This window comes from Bos grunniens, chromosome 3, assembly GCF_055505025.1.
Source record: "Bos grunniens cultivar Pamir isolate PY7600 chromosome 3, Bosgru_T2T1.0, whole genome shotgun sequence".
Classification (NCBI taxonomy): Eukaryota; Metazoa; Chordata; class Mammalia; order Artiodactyla; family Bovidae; genus Bos; species Bos grunniens.
Window position 1 is genome coordinate 84,986,046 of NC_141167.1, and position 22,418 is coordinate 85,008,463.

General features: G+C 39.0%; 1 long non-coding RNA gene across 1 annotated transcript in view; it reads right to left on the minus strand.

The window, feature by feature from the left end:
• Positions 1–778: 778 nt before the first annotated feature.
• Positions 779–22,418, minus strand: part of LOC147375940 (uncharacterized) — a 72,815-nt gene continuing 51,175 nt past the window's right edge. Inside the window, exon 3 of the long non-coding RNA XR_015160587.1 lies at positions 779–1,310. This is a non-coding gene — a long non-coding RNA (uncharacterized LOC147375940). The remainder of the gene's footprint in view (positions 1,311–22,418) is intronic.

Here is a 22,418-nt window from a genome sequence, read left to right on the forward strand (position 1 = left end):
AAATCAGGCCAAACGGCAAGCTGAGCTCCCTGACCTGATTGGGTCATTGGCTTGGTTCTGCAATTTTGCAGAACTGCTGGCTGGGATCTCTGCTTAAGCCCTACTGCAAGCAGGAATGCCATTGGCCAGGTGGTGAACTGAATCCAGTAATTGAGCTCCACAGATTCTCCCAGTGATCCCTGTGAGGTAGGACCTAACTGAGCCTACCAGGAAGCAGCCAAAAATGCTAGGGAAGCTGGATTTCCACCTCAGGTTCTGTTTTTCTCACTGGTCCTGGGAGCCTTCTCAGTAGGGCACTGTGCCGCCTACCAAGGGAGAGGTGATGTGGTCAAAGTGAAACTGCTCCTCTTACTCTTATAATTCATTCATTCTCAGTCTTTGTTGTCTAGCAAGTGTTTCAGCCTCAGCTGGGTTCTTTGATTTCACAACACTCTCCTGTCTAGGCACATGGCTAGTTGGTCTTATTTGTGTGTGCTCAGTCACTGAGCTGTGTTCAACTCTTTGCAACCCCATGGACTGTAGCCCACAAGGTTCCTATGTCCATGGGATTTTCCAGGCAAGAATACTAGAGTGGGTTGCCATTTTCTTCTCCAGGTTATCTTCCCAACCCATGGACTGAAGCTGCATCTCCTGTGTCTCCTACACCGGCAGGCAAAGTCTTTACCATTGCCATCTTGGAAGCCCCTGGTTGGTCTTGTTAGGGGACTGCATTTTGATGATATCACCCACCTCCTTTAAGTTATTGTTCTTAAAATGAAATTTTAAAATACACAAAGCATTAGTTCTTTGATAGTTTTATTCTTTGTTTCATTAAAAATATTTCAGACATAGAAACCTTAATTTTTCATTTTCCTTGATTAAATTCTTAAGACTGGTTCTAAAAGCATCTTCAAATTGGACATTAGAGTATATGCTGTTCCATATCAGCTGGTTTTCTTTTTTTTAGGAAGAAAATATCTTTTCTCCTTGTTCTGATTTTTGCTTTGCCATCAATGTCAATATTGCTTTTGCTAATTCAGATTTTAAATCAACTTCTGATTTCATTTAAAGCATTCCATACAACAGTCACAACTTTTTTTCTCTTTGCATGTCCTCTGTTAAAGTGTCTAAAAGAACTGTAGAGTTCAGTTCAGTTCAGTCACTCAGCCCTATCTGACTCTTTGCATAGAGAGACTCTTTCCATAGACTGCAGCACACCAGGCTTCCCTGTCCATCACCAACTCCTGGAGCCTACTCAAACTCATGGCCATCGAGTTAGTGATGCCATTCAACCATCTCATCGTCTGTCGTGGTAGTGGTAAGGAACCCACCTGCCAATGAAGGAGACATAAGAGAGTCAGGTTCGATCCCTAGGTTCAGAAGATCCACTGGAGGAGGGAAGAGCAACCCACTCCAGCATTCTTGCCTGGAGAATCCCATAGACAGAGGAACCTGGCAGGCTACAGTCCATAGCGTTGCACAGAGTCAGACGTGACTGAAACAACTTAGTATGTGCAATATTATTAAGATAGTCTAGCAAAGCAACAGCACTACACAGAATCACATGCCAAAGTTACAATGAAATGATTTGTTTTCAGAACTTGTTTCTTGGAATGCCACTTATATATCTTAGAAAACCACCTATAAATTTTGTGCAATGTATTTTATAAGTACAAATATAATTTTTTCTTTGCAAGAATGGCTCACCATTAGCAGCAGACATGTCCAAGAACATACACTTTAAAAATGGCAACAACTGCAAGCATGACTGCTGAAATAAAAACTGTGTTTTTCTGTTGTGTTCCTGTCCTTTTTCTTGCAAATTGGATGCCTGTCTTTCACTAATTCTCAGCTTCTAAGATTATCCAGACCCATGTCAGTTAACACATTATACAAAGACACAGAAATAAACACTAGTAAAGCTGCCATCCTTCCTGAAACAAAGGATGAGATTATACATTCGATTACTGATTTATTTTACTTCCAGGGTAGTTAAAATCCCGGAAAAATTTGTGTAGGGAGGCTACACATTAGTCTATCCTTCTATCTATTAGAAGGTTTGAAAGATTGGATAAGGCCACTATTTGAAAGCATGGTGGCTCAGGGGTAAAGAACTCGCCTGTGGGGGCTGGAGATGCAGGTTTGATCCCTAGGTCAGGAAGCTGCTCTGGAGAAGGAAATGGCAACATTCTTGCCTGTGAAATCCCAGGGACAGAAGGAGCCTGATGAGCTACAGTTCACGGGGTTGCAAAAGAGTTGAACACAACTTACTGACTAAACAACAACATATTAAATCAGGGTAGAAAACCAGATAACCTTAAAAGCCACTTACAACCTTAAAATAATAAGGCTATACTCAATGCCAGGGATTAATTCATTAAGCCATTGCCACTAGCTGTTAAATTTTCTAATATTCTGAGCCTGCTCTGAGCCTCTGTACTGCTTGGAGCTGAGTTACTACAGAAGAAATAAAAGTCAGATTGAGCTGTCATCCCCCAAAAATTAACATATGCACCTAATTGGCTTAGGTTTTATTATTATTATTCATATAATTAAAATTTGTGTCTATAGAAACTGTGACCATTATTTTTAAATTACTATTTCAGAAAAGCAAGTTATCAAGATTAAGGTTGTGACACAAGTAAGGGAAATTCATAAAGTGTGCAGAAATTACAGCTAAATCCAAAATGGGCATATCAGTACATAAGCAGGAACACGTTTTCAAGTTCTTGATATGCTTGGCCTCTATCCCATACCACTAATTACTTCTCAGCTCAAACAGGCAAAATCGCTAGCGATTTGCTCAGCAATAGGTGAAAAGACATGTTTCTTTTTTTCTTTCCCTATGGAAAATTGTCTGCATTGTACTGCAATGCTGAGCAAGTTATTCTTAGCAGCATGTCCCCTCAGACATTTTATGGCAGCATGGGGAATATTAAATGTATGATTAATAAATAATTACAACTACGTGTCGTATCTTCAACCCACATTCAAAAGGAATTGTGACTGTGTGAGGCATTTAAGAGAAGTTCTGAGAACAATATATTTATACATTTTAATTTAGATTTATTCCAATGTTAAAGTATAAATATTTACATATACCATGCCTACTTTACATATAGAATTATTTTAACCATTATCAGTATACAACTACCTCCAGGGAGAAATGCAGTAAAGAATTTAGCAGCAGGAAAACACAATAAACAACAATTTAGGACAGAAGGTAAAGAACATTGTAAACATGGAAAATCTGAAATTAGAGAAAGAATTTTTAATTAGGCAGAATGTAATCACTCAGCTGGAATTTGTCTGCATTACCAGTACAAGAGCATTTTGTTACTGTGGCGGAAAGGGCTTTCAGATATTTCATGAACAAACCAAGCAGAAAACCCCATCTCAGTCTTATTCACTACCTCTCTACCTAAGAGAACAATATAGTGTGAGCTTAGCTTATCTATCCTTGTGCAGGGATATAATATTGGAATGATTATATCACTGGCAGCAGGGTATAGTCTTCGTGAGCTTAGGCCCTGAATTTTCTGGAAAAGTCCCAAATTCCTACTTGATCAATTCTAGGTGCTATCCTTAGGTTCCAAAATTATGATCACTGTGACTTTGAAACCCAAATCTGTGGCTGATGAGAAAACACTTTTAGCTCCAGCTCAACCACTCAGCTTGTGCCCTAAAATGTTTCTAAGCAGTTTGGGTGGCAGTCCCAATCTCCCTCTTTATGCAAAGGCATGACTGGGAAGATGCCAAACAGCCTATCATTCCATGGCTTAACTAGCATTAAGCAGGACAGCCTAGCTGTTAAAAACACAGATGGTACCAGTGTGATTGGATTTGAATCCCAGCTCTGCTAATTCCCAACCCTGTTTGAACCTGGGCAAACTAATTAACCACTCTGTGCCTCAGCTTCTTCATTTGTAAAATAGCCTGACGACAATAGTAATTTCTCATGGAGTTGTTATAGGAGGCTTTGATGAGTTGACATAAAGCACCAATAAGGAGGAGGGGTATGGGGGGGGGGGGGGGAAGGAATGGGAGTTTAGGATTAGCAAACTATTATATATAGAATGTATAAACAGCATTCTACTGTACAGCACAGGAACTATATACATTCAATAATATCCTGTGACAAAACATAACGGAAAATAAAATGAAAAAGAATATATAGGTATAATGGAGTCACTTTGCCATACAGAAGAAATTAACACAACATTGTAAATCAACTATACTTCAATAAAAATTTTTTGAAAAGAACCTAAGCACAGAACAGTAAATGTGATAAGCATAATGGTTAAATAAACACATGTGAGAAAGGACTGCGTATGTTCAAATTCTCTATTAATGCAGTTATTCAGCTGTCCTTCCCTCTTTATACTCCAGCTCAGAGCACCTTAGGAGAAGGGTTTTGCTCTATATAATTATGAGAAAGCAGATTACAGAGGTTAAGAAACTTGTCCACATCTTACCTGACACCCAATATTTATAATCTTAGTATGTCTGATTTCAAATCTGTGCTCTCTATACTCTGCTTACCCAGAGTCCCCAGAGATTTTGCAAGATGGTTATTACTTATTATAATATGTTTTGGTCCCAAATTTGTTGTCTACAAAAATATATAACACGTATGATTTTTGGACATGCAGTGATTGAAAGGCAGTTTCTGGTTTACATTCTCACAATGAAAAAATAGCAGTTCCAGAATCAGATTCTACAGCAAGGCCTGCTATGTTCATAATATCAGCTCTGTCACTACCTAGATGACTTCAGGCTTAACATCTCTGTGCCTCAGACTTCTTCTCTGTTAAGTGAGCAGAGTGTCAAGTGTTAGCTGCTCAGTCGTGTCCGACTCTATGCAACTCCATGGACCCATGAACCTACGAACCCTACCAGGCTCTTCTGTCCATGGAATACTCCAGACAGGAATACTGGAGTGGGTAGCCATTCTCTTCTCCAGGGGATCTTCCCAACTCAGGAATTGAACCTGGGTCTCCTGCATTGCAGGCAGATTCCTTACAATCTGAGTCACCAGGGATGCCCCATAATGGTACTTAATTCAAAGTATTATTTAAATATTTAATTAATTGATTTTTTTAAAAGCCTTAGAGCAATGCCTGGCACATAGGAAGCAACATAGAAATGCTTCTCATTAATATACTTACCATTACTACTATTACTTGGGAGGCTGGGATGAGTGGCAGAAGAGATATTTAATAATACTATACCAATATAATCAGGACTATATATACATATATAGCCTACAGAGATGGGTAAATGTGTTTCCAGTTTTTGTTCAAACAGAAAATCACTCTTCTTGCCAAAGGGATTTATTACTCCTTCCTCACGAACCATTGCTTTAGTGTGCAGAAGGACACTGATCCCCAAACAAGAGACACTTAAAAGGCTCAGCTTAGAGATACAGAGGGATCCCAGGTGGCACAGTAGGAAAGAATCTGCCTGCCAATGCAGGAGATGCTGGTTCAGTCCCTGGGTCGGGAAGATCCCCTGTAGTAGGAAATGGCAACTTGCTCCAGTATTCCTGCCTGGAAATCCCATGGACAGAGGAGTCTGGTGGGCTACAGTCCATAGGGTCACAAAGAGTCAGACAAGACTGACCATACATGCATGAACCCAGAGATACAGAAAGCTGGGGATTATACAGACCCAACTAACAATAAACAAAAATGTTGAAAGGAGGCAAAGCCTTCCATGGAAACGAGCTGTTAAAAAGTCAGTATCTAATAACAAGTCTTTGAGTAAGTATTATACATAACAAACTCAAATTTAGTGGAATAGATCTGACTAACTTGGATGAATTGAGGACAGCACCATGGGGAGAAGGAGGTGAAGACAGACTGGGACTGAGGCATCCCTTTGGCTACCTCTCTTCAAAGCTTATGATAACCAATGAATGAAGAAGAAAATGACATTGATATCAGAAATCTTACCAAGCCTTGAAAGTTTGTTGTTATATATGCAAACAGTATATGGTTCTTTGTATAGTATGGAGCCTTAATTTTTTCCCATATTTATAGAACTCTAAATATAAAAGTCCCTTCAGGGATTGTAAAAGAGAGTTGCCTAAACTGGCTGGACCCCCCACTCAGCTGTTAAATTTAAGATTCTGGTGTTCAGAGTGTACAAAATTGGTAGTACTTACAATATTTTCTCTTAATAAGGTTTATTTCAAAGTGGCCCCTCTTAGATTTGTCTTGGTAGGGTTTCAGTTTCCCATTTGCTTTCTCCTTTGTTTTCAGTAGAGGGAAAAACTCAAACAGATTTGCTGAGAGCCCCAGTGAATGGGTCACTAAGAGGATTGTAGATTTTAATAGACTCTTCTCTTGCCTTCCCACGCAGCTAGCTATTTCCTAAAACCCTAAGTTCGAAGGATTTGAAATAGAACTTTAAATATTATAGAGCTAAACCATCAAAGAGTTTTAAACCTGCCACTGGATGAAGGACAGAAAGAAAGGACCATCTGATCTAAAGCCATGAATTCTTAGCGCTGACGATGGCTCCCCTGGAGCAGAACAGAGAAAAACAGAAAAGGAAAATGCTTAATTGAACCAAAATAAGCTACTATGACATACATGGAAATCAAAGCTTCAAAATGACAAATTAAAATAAAGGGTAAAGAAAGCAAAGGTGATGTTAACTTTCTTTCCTGAAGCTGCTAACTTATCTAGGGCAATGGATTTCAGATGCTGGAAAAAGTGCTGGTCCATAATGATGTTTTTAATGTTCTCCTACAAAGTGGACAACATTAAAAGATTTAAAAATTAAAAGATTTTTTTTATTAAGGGTAGTTGTTTTTTTAAAAAAGGATTAATACTTATTCTAGGAGTATGTTCTACCTATGTGCTCAGTCACTCAGTCATGTCCAACTCTGTGACCCCATGGACTATAGCCCGCCAAGCTCCTCTGTCCATGAGACTTTCCTGGCAAGAATACTGAAGCAGATTGCCATTTTCTTCTCCAGGGGATCGTCTTAACCCGAGGATGAAACCCACGTCTCCTGTGTCTCCTCCACCGGCAGGTGGATTCCTTACCATTGAGCCACCTGGGAAGCCCATTCTACATACATTTTTGTATTAAAATACCATGTAATTGGAAGAGATTGTGACAAAATATGGTAGTTCATTTGTTCATTTCAATGCCTTAATGATTAAAATTAACAATCAACAACACTATATTACCCACCTACCCCCCAAAATTCTGATCCATAAAAAAAAAGTCTGAGACCCAACAATCTGAGTCAGTTCTCTTCCAGAGGGTACATTAGCATTACCTTGGAAGTAGTTTACAAGCACAACCCCCCTCCCCACCCCTTGTGCTATGAGCTCTCAGAAGGAAAGTGGAAGGAGAGGGACAGGAGATGTGTATTCTTATATAAGATTCTGATACAGACCCTAATTGACATCCACATTCTCACGGGAGAATCCTCAACTCTCGTCCCTGGAAGACCCATATCTTTTTATTTTGTGTTTTTCTCGAATTTATTCACCTCTATGGACAGGGGACAAATAGTTTACAATGGATTTTCCTAAATAAGAGAAATCATATTTTAGGAAACAAGTTTTTATGCTCCACATAAAAAAGCTCTTTGAAGGAGAAGCTTCAAGGAAACAGCAATTCTTTTCATAAAGAAATCATAATATTAAGACTCTAGGGATATAGCAAATATATTCTTGACTGTGGTGGCAAGCTAAATAAAGTCCTTGAGCTAATTTTAATGGAAAAATTTCTACACACACACCGAATAAGTAGACATACTCTATAAATATATATTTCTTGAATTCTAAAAAAAAAAAAAAAAACACATGGAGGAATGCTAAAATATATATTCAAACTATGCAAGATGGGTGAAAGTATAAAAGTAAATCCAGTTTTCTTTAACACTGTGAAGCAAAATAAAATGTTTAAAACACTGAATTCCTCTCTGTCCTTGAGGAGATTGCTCTAGTACAATCTTTTTGCTCTAGTCTAGCTCATTTCCTCACTGATTGTATATTCAAAACAAATTTACTTATTTAGCCATTGATTTCCATGAAAGACTTTGCCTCCTTATGGTGCTATTAGAACTAATGCTATGCCCTGACCTTTCTCTCACTCCACCCTAACTGCCAGAACAAAATATGTCTCAACTTTTCCTCTGCAAATTCTACTCATGCTCTAAAGCCTATCTTGTATATACAAGCACAGAACACTGAGCATGTGCTCGGCACTTGCTAGGCTCCAAAAGGCCATAAGGGGCAATTTGAGGTTTTAAGGAGATTTGGTTTTTAGGTGTGGAATATGACTTGGAGGAAGCCTTGAATAGAAAACCGGGAGATTCTTTAGGAGGCTGCTGTAATTATCTAGGACAACTATTATCAAAGCATGGCCTCCAAATCATCAAAATCAGAATCACCTGGAACTGCAATTCATTAGAACTGCAAATTGCCACGCCCCATCCTAGACCTACCAAAGCACAAACTACAGGTTCCATCCCAGCAACCTGCACTGTAACAAGGCTTCCAGGTGATGCTCATGCACACTGAAGGGTGTGAGCCACTGACTGACTACTGGGAAACAAGATTAGTGGAAATGGCTTCGGAGAGCAGAAAACACACTTTCCAGCTATTACTGAACTGGAAGACACGATGACTGGTTAGATGACAAGGAAGAAGTCCAAAAAAAAAAAATTGAAGGTTTATGATTTGTGTGACTGATGCCTAGTGGAGCCTTTCAGAGGAGGGGCGGCCAAGAGAAGCAACCCCACGTCCAAGGAGCAGCAGCTTCACGGGCAAAGGAGGGCCAAGAGGAGCTACTCCATGTTCAAGGTCAGGAAGGGCATCCCTGAGGAGATACCCCAAGGTAAGGAGCAGCGGCTGTGCTTTGCTGGAACAGTTGTGAAGAGATACCCCACGCCCAAGGTCAGAGAAACCCAAGTAAGACGGTAGGTATTGTGAGAGGGCATCAGACACACTGAAACCATAATCACAGAAAACTAGCCAATCTGATCACACGGACCACAGCCTTGCCTAACTCAATGAAACTAAGCCATGCCATGTGGGGCCACCCAAGACAGGAGGGTCAAGGTGGAGAGGTCTGACAGAATGTGGTCCACTGGAGAAGGGAATGGCAAACCACTTCAGTATTCTTGCCTTGAGAACCCCATGAACAGTATGAAAAGGCAAAACAATAGGATACTGAAAGGGGAACTCCCCAGGTCAGTAAAGTGCCCAATATGCTACTGGAGATCAGTGGAGATATAACTCCAGGAAGAATGAAGGGATGGAGCCAAAGCAAAAACAACACCCAGATGTGGATGTGACTGGTGATAGAAGCAAGGTCCGATGCTGCAAAGAGCAATATTGCATAGAAACCTGGAATGTCAGGTCCACGAATCAAGGCAAATTGGAAGTGGTCAAACAGGAGATGGCAAGAGTGAATGTAAACATTCTAGGAAGCAGCGAGCTAAAATGGACTGGAATGGGTGAATTTAACTCAGATGACCATTATATCTACTACTGTGGGCAGGAATCCCTTAGAAGAAATGGAGTAGCCATGATGGTCAACAAAAGAGTAAGAAATGCAGTACTTGGATGCAATCTCAAAAATGACAGAATGATCTCTGTTCGTTTCCAAGGCAAATCATTCAATATCATGGTAATCCAAGCCTATGCCCCAACCAGTAATGCTGAAGAAGCTGAAGTTGAACGGTTCTATGAAGACCTACAGACCTTTTAGAATTAACATCTAAAAACGATGTCCTTTTCATTATAGGGGACTGGAATGCAAAAGTAGGAAGTCAAGAAACACCTGGAGTAACAGGGACATTTGGCCTTGGAATAAGGAATGAAGCAGGGCAAAGACTAATAGAGTTTTGACAAGAGAATGCACTGGTCATAGCATACACCCTCTTCCAACAACAAAAGAGAAGACTGAGCCACCTAGGATGCATCATATCCGAAATTTTAGACATTCAAATGGAGATGTCCAGAATCATAATACAACAGAGAGATCTGAATATAGGAAGAAGGATTAAGATAAAAGTGATTTTAGGAGTGATTAAAGTTGAAGAGCTAATTTTAAAAAACAAAAAACCAGGGAACAGAGGACCTCACCCAAAGAGAGAGTATGAGAAGTGAAGGAAATTGGAAAGATGGGGAAAATTGGAAACTGGAAAAAAGGAAGATGGAATCTGGAAAACACTAACATTTAAAGAATAGATGGGTGCAAAACTTGGGAGAGAAAAAACAGAATCATGGTATTTTAGAAATTCAACAAGGCAATAGTTTTAAGAAGGAGGAGTTGATCAACAGTTTTAAATGTCACAGGGAGATTAAGGTAAGAGAAGAACTATATCCATTAAATTTGGAAATGAACACAGTTGTGACTTTGCTAAGAAAAATTTCAATGGTGATGAAACGAGATTAGGGTAGGAGGAAAAGAATGAATGAATTAGGACTCTGGTTTCAGCCACAACATGTAAAAAGTTTAGAATTCATTGCTCTTATCCTTATAACAACAAAAAATAAGTTGGACAAACTGAAAATAAGTGACTTTTCTTGGACCCATAAGAAAACTGACACATTTCCAAAATCTGGAGAAAGGATCATCCAAGAAAAATGAGCCTGCTGTGTTTACCTGAAGTAGAAGCCATTGGAGCCATCAACTGATTGGAATACTTAAAAGGTTATTTTGGCAAATCGCTGGAGGATGAGCATGGACTAGCATGAGTGTGAGAAACTCCTGGGACCTTCCAGAATATCATGGGTTCTCCTTCCAGATGATCATATAGGAAAAATCCCTCCCTGAATCAGTCACGGAGAGTGTTTTGATCACTTCCTCTTCACCCCACTGGTGAGGCAGGGGTTCGATCTAGGATTACAAGAATGGCCAAACTCACAACCGACACGGGATAAATGAGCTTGACAGCAATTTATGAGTCACATCTAGTCACAGCCTGAGAAAGGAGGACACCATATGCATTAAAGGAACACATGGGGGCTTCACTTGGGAACAGAGTGAAAAGTGAAGGACTGTGGAAGGCAAGTTTAATAGTAGCAAGAGGAGAAGGTGCACCTCAGTTTCTACATAAAGGTGTGGTTAGCTTGTTTAAATAATTCTGTAATCTGGCATGGAACTGAAACTCACTACTCACGGATTAAAACCACCTGTATTTGGGTCCATTTGATAGGGAGGATGGTTAAGTAGAGGGTCATATCAAAGGAAGCAGAGTGAGGCGAAAGTAACCACAAAGGTTTCTATTTTCTGTAACTGATGTATTGACACTTGGGCGTTGCTGACCTTGGAGGAACTGCTAGTCTCAGGACTAGCCACTTTTTAGTCTAGGCTAGGACTTGCCTGTGAGTACACTTTTCATTTGCAAACCAAGTCTAAAGAGGCCTTACAAATAGCTGAGGAAAGAAGAGAAGCTAAAAGCAAAGGAGACAAAGAAACATATACCCATTTGAATGCAGAGTTCCAGAGAATAGCAAGGAGAGATAAGAGAGCCTTCCTCGGTGATCAATGCAAAGAAATAGAGAAAAACAACAGAATGGGAAAGACTAGGAATCTATTCAAGAAAGTTAGAGATACCAAGGGAACATTTCATGCAAAGATGGGCTCGATAAAGGACAGAAATGGTATGGACCTAACAGAAGCAGACTATATTAAGAAGAGATGGCAAGAATACACAGAAGAACTGTACAAAAAAGAGCTTCATGACCCAGATAACCATTATGGTGTGATCACTTACCTAGAGCCAGACTTCCTGGAATGCAAAGTCAAGTGGGCTCTAAGAAGCATCACTACAAACAAAGCTAGCAGAGGTGATGGAATTCCAGTTGAATCAATTGCAAATACTGAAAGATGATGCTGTGAAAGTGCTGCACTCAATATGCCAGCAAATTTGGAAAACTCAGCAGTGGCCACAGGGCTGGAAAAGGTCAGTTTTCATTCCAATCCCAAAGATAGGCAATGCCAAAGAATGCTCAAACTACCGCACAATTGCACTCATCTCACATGCTAGTAAAGTAATGCTCAAAATTCTACAAGCCAGGCTTCAACAATATGTGAACTGCGAACTTCGAGATGTTCAAGCTGGATGTAGAAAAGGCAGAGGAACCAGAGATCAAATTGCCAACATCTGTTGGATCATCAAAAAAGCAAGAGAGTTCAGAAAAACATCTATTTCTGCTTTATTGACTATGCCAAAGCCTTTGACTCTTTGGATCACAATAAACTGTGGAAAATTCTTCAGGAGATGGGAATACCAGACCACCTGACCTTCTTCCTGAGAAATCTGTATGCAGGTCAAGAAGCAACAGTTAGAACTGGACATGGAACAACAGACTGGTTCCAAACAGAAAAAGGAACACGTCAAGACTGTATATTGTCACCCTGCTTATTTAACTTGCATGCAGAGTTGCTGCTGCTGCTGCTAAGTTGCTTCAGTCGTGTCTGACTCTGTGTGACCCCATAGACAGCAGCCCACCAGGCTTCCCTGTCCCTGGGATTCTCCAGGCAAGAACACTGGAGTGGGTTGCCATTTCCTTCTCCAATGCATGAAAGTGAAGTCTCTCAGTCGTGTCTGACTCTTAACGACCCCATGGACTGCAGCCTACCAGGCTCCTCCATCCATGGGAGTTTCCAGGCAAGAGTACTGGAGTGGGTTGCCATTGCCTTCTCCGTACATGCAGAGTATATAATGCGAAATGCTGGGCTGGATTAAGCAAAAGCTGGAATCAAGATTGCTGGGAGAAGTATCAATAACCTCAGATTTGTACATGATCTCACCCTTCTGGCAGAAATTAAGAAGAACTAAAAAGCCACGGAGAAGGCGATGGCACCCCACTCCAGTGTCCACCCCCTGAATTTATTACACTTCAAGCCATTAATCTCCCACTGTACTCACTCCAGGACCAGGTATCAGACAACCAGGAATAGTCCCCATACACCCAAGTCTGCAGAAATTATTCAAAGTAGCCAATTATGTTTACCCTGCCTTACCTGTTCCTTCCTGTGGAAACTACAATAAAGATTCCTGACAACATCCTCCCCTGGCTTCCTGTCTGCTGATCGACCTTGGTAATTCCCCTTGTGGCCCTGTGTAATGTGCTATGCTTCCTACTTCTGGGGATCTGTGAGTATAGACGTTCTTCCTTCATGACAGTCATATCATGTCATGTGTTTACCATACCTGAATAAAACAAATCACAGCTACCTCGAAAACAAAGGAATTTGGGTTAAGACATTCAAGGTCCTCCTGGTTTTACCAGATGCCAAGACAGCACACAGTTTTAACTTTTGGCCTTACATCTCAAACAGGGGGAAGAATAATCATTAAGAACTGTGTCCAGACCCTTATAGAACATATACCTGTGCTCCAGAGGAAAATATTTGGCCAAAGCCTATCCCAGTTGGGAGAAGGGCATTTTTCCACTCCAGCACTATCTAGCCTTTTTATTTCATAAAAAGGTGGGGAAAATTCAACAAGAGTCAAGATTCAAGAGGATAGGGAGCGGCTGGTGGGAATGCAAACTAGTACAGCCACTATGGAGAACAGTTTGGAGATTCCTTAAAAAACTGGAAATAGAACTGCCTTATGATCCAGCAATCCCACTGCTGGGCATACACACTGAGGAAACCAGAATTGAAAGAGACACGTGTACCCCAGTGTTCATCGAAGCACTGTTTATAATAGCCAGGACATGGAAGCAACCTAGATGTCCATCAGCAGATGAATGGATAAGAAAGCTGTGGTACATATACACAATGGAGTATTACTCAGCCATTAAAAGAATACATTTGAATCAGTTCTAATGAGGTGGATGAAACTGGAGCCTATTATACAGAGTGAAGTAAGCCAGAAAGAAAAACACCAATACAGTATACTAAGGCATATATATGGAATTTAGAAAGATAGTAACAATAACCCTGTATACGAGACAGCAAAAGAGACACTGATGTATAGAACAGTCTTATGGACTCTGTGGGAGAGGGAGAGGTGGGATGATTTGGGAGAATGGTATTGAAACATGTATAATATCATATATGAAACGAATCGCCAGTCCAGGTTCAATGCACGATACTGGATGCTTGGGGCTGGTGCACTGGGACAACCCGGAGGGATGGTATGGGGAGGGAGGAGGGAGGAGGGTTCAGGATGGGGAACACGGGTATACCTGTGGCGGATTCATTTTGATATATGGCAAAACCAATACAATATTGTAAAGTTAAAAAATAAAATAAAAATTAAAAAAAAAAAGAGGATAGGGAGAACTAAATCCAGGGAAAGTGGTAGGCAAAAGAAGGCAAAGTAAACAAAAAATGCTATACCAGTTGAGAAACACTTGTAAAAGACATAAACCTAAGACACAAATCCATTAAAACATCGAGACTTAAATGTACGATTATAGAATACCTCTCTCCTCAACACTTCACCATCACACCAACAGGGCTCCAATATAGAGACAGTGGATTACAGCTGAAAGAACTGCAAGACACAGGCTCTTTCAGAAGGAGGCGTAAGGAAATCCCAAAGTCAAGAATGGAGACAAAAGCAGGTCACTAGAGAAATTGAAGCCTCTGGCACCTATAGTTACAAAAAACATTAAACACACCCCACTCCCAGCCAGATCACCATATATTCTTACACTAAAGTACCTCAATTCCTATTACCTGGTACAAGATGTCCAGCTTTGGACAAAAAATTACAAGGCATGCCAAACACAGCAGAGGAAAAAAAAAAAAAAAAAGAACCGGATCTGTTATGACGCAGATGTTAGTATCATCCCACAGGGACCTTAAAATAACTACAATTAACCTTTTAAGGGATCTAATGCTAAAAGCAAACAAAACTCTGGACCATGCCAGAGATGGAAACTCTTAAAAATAATCAAAAAGAAATGCTGCAGATAAAAATCTTTGTAACAAAGAAAAAGAGTGTTTTGAGTGGCTGATCAGTAGGCTCAACACAGCACAGGAAAGAATCATTGACTGTGATGATAATTCATCAGAAGCTTCCCACACTGAACTGCAATGAAAATAAAGAGACTTGTAAAAAATAGGACAGACATCTAAGAAATGTAGGACAATTTCTAAAAGTGTAACTTAGTCATAACTGGAATATCACAAGAAGAAGGATATAAAACAGTAATGGATTATAACCCAGAGTATAAGATAAATATCGAGTCTGCTGCTGCTGCTGCTGCTAAGTCGCTTCAGTCGTGTCTGACTCCGTGTGACCCCATAGACGGCAGCCCATCAGGCTCCCCCGTCCTTGGGATTCTCCAGGCAAGAACACTGGAGCTGGTTGCCATTTCCTTCTCCAAAGCATGAAAGTGGAAAGTGAAAGTGAAGTTGCTCAGTCGTGTCTGACTCTTAGCGACCCCATGGACTGCAGCCTACCAGGCTTCTCCATCCATGGGATTTTCCAGGCAAGAGTACTGGAGTGGGGTGCCATTGCCTTTTTCAAAATATCGAGTCTACACTGATAAAAATGAATGAATAAGTTAATAATTGTGGAAAAACAGATAAACTATTTATGCAGAAGAATTCCATATAATTGTATAGTTACTCCACTCTCAGGTGGATGGAGCATAATTTGTCAGTCCTGAAGAACTGGCTGTCCATTGAAACTTTCTTCCAAAAAGCACACATGTCAGGGAGAATAATCGACTTCCTACAAATTGTGGTAACAATCAGATATCCATATGCATTAAAGCAAATTTTCATCCATGCTTTGTACCAAATATAATTCAAAATGAATCACAGACTTGAATGTAAAACCTAGAACTAGAAAACTGTAAGACAAAAACAGAGGAGAAAATCTTTGTGACATTGGGTTAGGCAATGGTTCTTTAATATGACACCAAAACTACAGTCTATATAAGGCACATTTTATTTTTATAAATTCAAATTAAAAAATAACCTCAAAAATGGAAAGACAAGTCTTATACTGGAGAAATACTTGTAAATAATATAATTCTTAAAACACGTGTATTCAGAATATACAAATTTATAATTCAATGGTAATAAAATGAAAAACCTAATAGATTAAAATTGATTTAAAAATTCAAATAAGCCCTTTCCAAGTTAAATATACAAATGATAAATACAGGAAATAATACTCAACATCAAAATACACTCAACCACAAAAAATACCACTAAAAACCCACTTGAATAAATCTAATCCAAAGGGCTTTCCTAGAAATCCAAAAAAGAGGAGATATATGTATACCTGTGGCTGACTCAGGGGCTTCCCTAGGGGCTCAGTGGTAAAGAATCTGCCTGCAATACAGAAGACCTGGGTTCAATCCCTGGATCGGGAAGATCCCCTGGAGGAGGACATGGCAACCCTCTCCAATACTCTTGCCTAGAGGATCCCATGGACAGAGGAGCCCAGCGGGCTGCAGTCCATAGCTTTGCACAGAGTTGCACATGACTGAAGTGACTAAACACACGTTGCACACGTTACACACGACTAAGTCTCACTGCACACTACTGAAGTGACTAAGCAGCAGCAACATGGCTCATTCACTTTGTTGTACAGCAGAAAATGACACAGCAGTGTAAAGGAACTTTACTCCAATTTAAAAAATGTCTGAATTATATATATAAATAGTGGAGGCTTTTCAAAAGTTGGAAAGAATGTGGAGACACTGGAATTCTCATACACTGCTGTTAGGAATGTACAAATGATACAATCACCTTGAAAAAAGTTTGCTATTTCCTGAAAAAGGTAAGCAAAAACTTACTGTATAACATAGCAATTCTACTCCTAGGTATCTCCCATGGTAATAAAAACATACGGCCAAAGACTTGTGCATGATATTCATAGAGGCATTATTTATGACAGCCACACCCTGGAAAACATCCAAATGTCTACCAGCAGGTGAATAAACTATGGTATATTTGTACAATGAAATACCTCTCCAAAATAAAAAAGAACACACAAGCAATACATGTAAAATAACAGTGAATCCCAAACCACTGTGCCATCTGAGAAAAACTAGATACAAAAAACTACATATTGCACAAATCCAAGTATTTGGAGTCTCTAGAAATTAGAAAACTATGAAGACAGAATCAGGTCAGTGATTGTTTGGGGCTAGAAGTAAGAATGGGATTAACTCTAAAAGGCATGAAAGAACTTTTTGGATAATGGAAGTATTCTAAAACTAGAGTGTGGTGAATGTATATATTTATTAAAACTCATAGAGACCTGTATACTTAAAATTTAGTATATTTTAAGTATAGGTAAATTTTACAGTCTATAAATTGTTTCTCAATAAAGCTGCTTTAAGAAATAGTAAATATTTCCTAAAGAAGTAGAGGTTGTACTTACTTGAAAATTGACTATGAAAGGAAAGAGATAAGGCATTAAATATTAAACAATCTTGATAGAGATTTATTTTCTCTTACAAAAATGAGAAACAGTTGAGCATACATAGTATAAAGGAGCCAGTAAATGATGGGAGACTAAAAACATAATGGAAAAAATATAATGGATCCAGACACTTGAAAGCAAGTAGATGGATTCACTTAGGATGCAAAGGCTTATTTCATTCTCTATGCCGGGGGAGAAGGTGGAAAAGTTGGATAAAGTTATAAAGATAACAAATGGTGGTGATGGGGGGGAAAAAAAAGCAGCAAGTTAAGAATTTTATCCCCCAGTGTCAATTCTCACTTAGAATTAAATGGAAAGAATATATTCCTTAATTGTTTAGTTTCTTCCTAATGGTAATAGATTCTCCAATTAGTATGAATAGTATGGTATTCTTTTTAGCTGAAGTGTACTTACATTTGTAGTTATAACAATAAAACTTAGCAAAATAATCTTCATCATCAATCAATTCTAAGAGGTGTATACAGTTAGGGGTCTTAGTACGGAAGAATTTAGAAAGGCACATGATTACAATTGAAAAAGAACTGATTAGGATCTATAGGATTGCTGGGAACTTGAGGCTCACCTGACCTCAAGTAAATAATTGCTGGAAGTAAAGAATTGCTTCCATCATTCTGTTAGGTATTTTCTTCAGCTCTAACCCATAGCACAAGGTAGATAAGAGTAAGGTGGTGGTTAGGTGGATCTATTAATGTTCTCACAATTTCCCAAATGATTTCTCTGTAACTGCTTTCACTCTGGTTGATTGCTCTATCTTCCTCACCTTTCTCCCCAGGTGGCCCTCGCTTCAATCTACCACCTCCAGTTCTGTCTGCCACTGCTGCTGCTGCTAAGTCGCTTCAGTCGTGTCCGACTCTGTGCAACCCCAGAGACGGCAGCCCACCAGGCTCCTCCGTCCCTGGGATTCTCCAGGCAAGAAGTGGGGTCTGCCCCTGCAGTTTACCTCAAAGTCCTGTATATGTCTCCTCCATTGGGAGTACAGTGAGTAGAGATGCAGTATTGCATCTCTGGGGTCACCTTGGAGTGTCTGTATTACTGCCGAGCAATTAGTCATGCTTAAGTTTCAGTAAGTGAGAAATAATTTTAAATGATTACCAGTAAGCTATTTGTTAATAAAATCTTTTCTAAAATATTAGTAATAACCATACATGTTAGATCTCATTTTTAATTTAGGCTTTTATGTCAAAGACCTAGATGATATAGGACAAGTAACTTAATATCTGTGAGCCTCCATTTTTTCACTTGTAAAATAAATGGGTTGGCTTAAATACTTTAAAAAATTAGCAATTTTTTTTCAATTACAAGTGAACAAAGGGACTAAGGATAAGTGTTTAAAAAACCAAAATAGGTAGATGGTTAAAACAGAGAAGACCCTGAGAGATGGGATGGAGAGGGAGGTGGGAGGGGGGGTCAGGATGGGGAACACATGTACATGCATGGCTGATTCATGTCAATGTATGGCAAAAACTACTACAATATTGTAAAGTAATTAGCCTCCAATTAAAATAAATAAATTAAAAAAGAGAGCAAAGAAGAGATCCTATTTGTTTATTCCTGGATCTACTATTGCAATTTCATAGCACAGAGAATCAGAAATGTAAAATTGATTTTTAATGTAAATTTTTGTAGCATTTGATGTTACTGAAAGAGAAAACAGTTTCTAGGAAAGAAAAGTCAAACATGTGCAGTGATTTTAAAAATATGTCAAAATCTGTATAATTCCCTATATCCTAGGGAACTGAAAATTACTACTCAAGAAGACAATTACACTCATGATAAATCTCTATTTCACATACATGAAAAAAATAAAAATTTAATATGCCTCTCTAAAATCTCAATTTTAAGTGTTCTATAGCTAAATTTAGCTACAGAAATGCTATCTTTTTTACTTGATGTTGGAGCTAAAAACTATGCAGTTTGGTTGTTTTCTATGAGAAAGATTGGCCCAGGATGATAATAAAAGACAAGAAAAACTTGTCTATAACAGAAAAAGATTAACGAAAATCTAGTGAATTGCTTGAAGGAGTAAAACCTAAGCTATAGTGTAGATAAAAGTGGAGATAGTTGACTTCTTCAAAGTGAAACCTAAAGGCAAAGGTAGAAATAATGGATACATAACATAAAGAATATTTTTTTTCTAGTCTTCACTGTCCCACAATGAAGCATACAATTTCAGGAAGGAAGTCAGCTTTGGGGACTGGGATTGAGTGGTAAAACCAGGGGCTTCCCTGCTGGCTCAGTGGTAAAGAATCTGCCTGGCACTGCAGGGGACACAGGTTGATCCCTGATCTGGGAAGATCCCACGTGCCACAGACAACTAGGCCCATGAGCCACAACGACTGAGCCTGTGCTCTAGAGCCCAGAGGCCATGTGCCTGAGTACCCTACAGCCTGTGCTCCACAGCAGGAAAAGCCACCACAATGAGAAGCCCAAGCACTGCATCTAGAGAGTAACCCCTGCTCGCCGCAGCTAGAGAAAGGCCTAAGCAGCAACAAAGACCCATCGAGGCCATAAATAAATCAATAATAAAAAAGAATGGTGAGACCAGCTGCCAAAGAAATTTTAAAAGGGAGTCTTATGGTAGACAGAAGTTGGTTTCCTTTACAAGACACTGATTTATGATAAAGTTCATGACTAGAAGACTACGTAAAAGCTACTGACCTCATAAGGCTTTAATATGAACTTTCTCTCTTTTTTTTTTAACAGAAACTAACCAACTAATTCATCTAATAAGTATTTAATAATAATTTACAAAGGAAAAGTGAATTTTCCATCAAGGTCTTGTAGAGGATTGACAGTAACATCTACTAAATTTTAACTACAACTTGCCAAGCACTGTTCTAATGCTATGGATTTACTCACTGAATTCTCAAAATAACCATTTGAGATATTACACTATTCTCATTTTACAGAAGCAAAAACTGGTACCTAAAGATATTAAGAAGTCCACCTAATTCTTAAATGAAAAGGCCAGAATTTGAATACCAATGGTATGGTCACCAGATCATAGCTTCATTCATTATAGGTGTACCAGTCCTTTCATATACATTTTTTACTGAAGTCATCTTTTTTCCAATGATGTGTTTATTCCAATATGGTGAAAGTAAAAAGGGGAGCAGGAAAAATTATCTCAGCATCTGGATCACTGTCTCCTAGCTTCTTTGACAAACTTCATTAATCTTTGAGAATCTTCCTCCTGGTTATGGGATTTTCAATTAACCAGCATGAATACAGAGAAGTGTCTTGACTAAACTAAGTTTATTTATACCTGCAGTGTTACAATACAGTATGGCAAATGATTTTTAGCATTAATCAACTCTAATCCCACAAAAGAAAATATACTATCTACTAAAAAAAGAACTTTTACAAACAAAAGTTATGACTTTCCTTTATTTCTACAAGAAAGACTGAACTGGTAATTATCTGTCTACTTTAAAAAATCTACTTTAAAGAAATAATCAGAATTATGGAAAAGATTATGGAAAATGTGAGAGTTGCAAAAATTCAAAATTATCTAAATGGCCCCATAGAAAGACAATGGTTAAATAAAGAATTGTGGATCTATAAATAGATTTTCATCTATTCATTGAGAATCATATCTTAAAAAACAGTCCATGTCATCAAAAATGTCATCAAAAATTCTTATTGTATCATACTGGGAGGAAAGGATCCCAGTACATGCAAAAAAATGAATTAGGAGACTATATGCCAATATATCATCACTGGTTATATCTTGATTGTATGATTATAGATGATTTTAATATTCTTTTTAGTGTTTCTGTTTTCCAAATAATCTACAAAATACATATACTATGACTTTTATAATTTTAAAAAATCCATATTAAAATAGAACTTCATGGTTAACTTTTTGAATAATAAGATGATATTTATACCTGGGAGAAGGAAATGGCAACCCACTCTGGTACTCTTGCCTGGAAAATTCCATGGATGGAGGAGCCTGGTAGGCTACAGTCCATGGGGTCACAAAGAGTCAGACACGACTCAGTGACTTCACTTTCTTTCTTTCTATAGTTTCTTTTGAAAAAGGAAATGGCAACCTACTCCAGTATTCTTGTGTGGAGAATCCCATGGACGGAAGGGCCTGGTGGGCTGTGGTCTATGGGGTTGGGGTTGCAAAGAGTCGGACACGACTAAGCAACTAACACACACACACACACACACACACACACACACACACACACATGTATACCTGCCGACTTAAAAAAAAAAAAAGCACAATGTGAGAGTTGTGAGTTAAACTTTATGTGGAGCAAAATGGGGATTGCAGCCCAGGAGCCAGCACCTCAGATAGCTCCAAGAACCTGCCCCAAATAAGCAAGGGGGAAGGTAACTGTATATGTAATTTTGATGAAGGGTAACACATGCAATCAAGCACATATTTTTTTACTGAAGGTTTCTGCTAGTCATGAGGAACAGTCATCACTGTGAAGGACTTAGTGCTCTTCTAGAGTATGAGATACAAAAATTGGGCTTATAAAATGGGCTCCAGAAAATATCTCATTATCAGAAGACCTGTGCAGCCATTTTTCCCCCAGGATAGAGTGCCTCATTTCTGCTCCCCACTCTGAACTCCTTTCAGGGCATGTTGAAAATCAGCAGCTACAGCAGCATACGATTTAATCCTTGTAGAGGTAGACGGCAAATGTCAATGGCAAGTGCCAATTTGTAGTTGGCATACCTCACACATTTTCTGGAAGTAATGAGTATATGTATGGAGTATTTTAACATGCTATTTTATTTAATTGCTAAAAGAAACCAAACAGTCTTCGAATTCCAGCTCAGATCAAATGACGTATATTGGACTCATTCTCCTACCTGAACCAAAAAACTGATTAAAATACATGAAATAATGGTGTTTAAAGATACTAGATATCAGGTAGTGGAGAATATTGATCCTTGAGGGACAGGAGTCAAATGAGGATATCCTTAAAATTTTCTCAGCTTAGTGCCTTGAGAGGTTTCCCAGGCATGACACAGACTGGGTGGGAGGAACCCAAGCAAAAGACAATAGTTT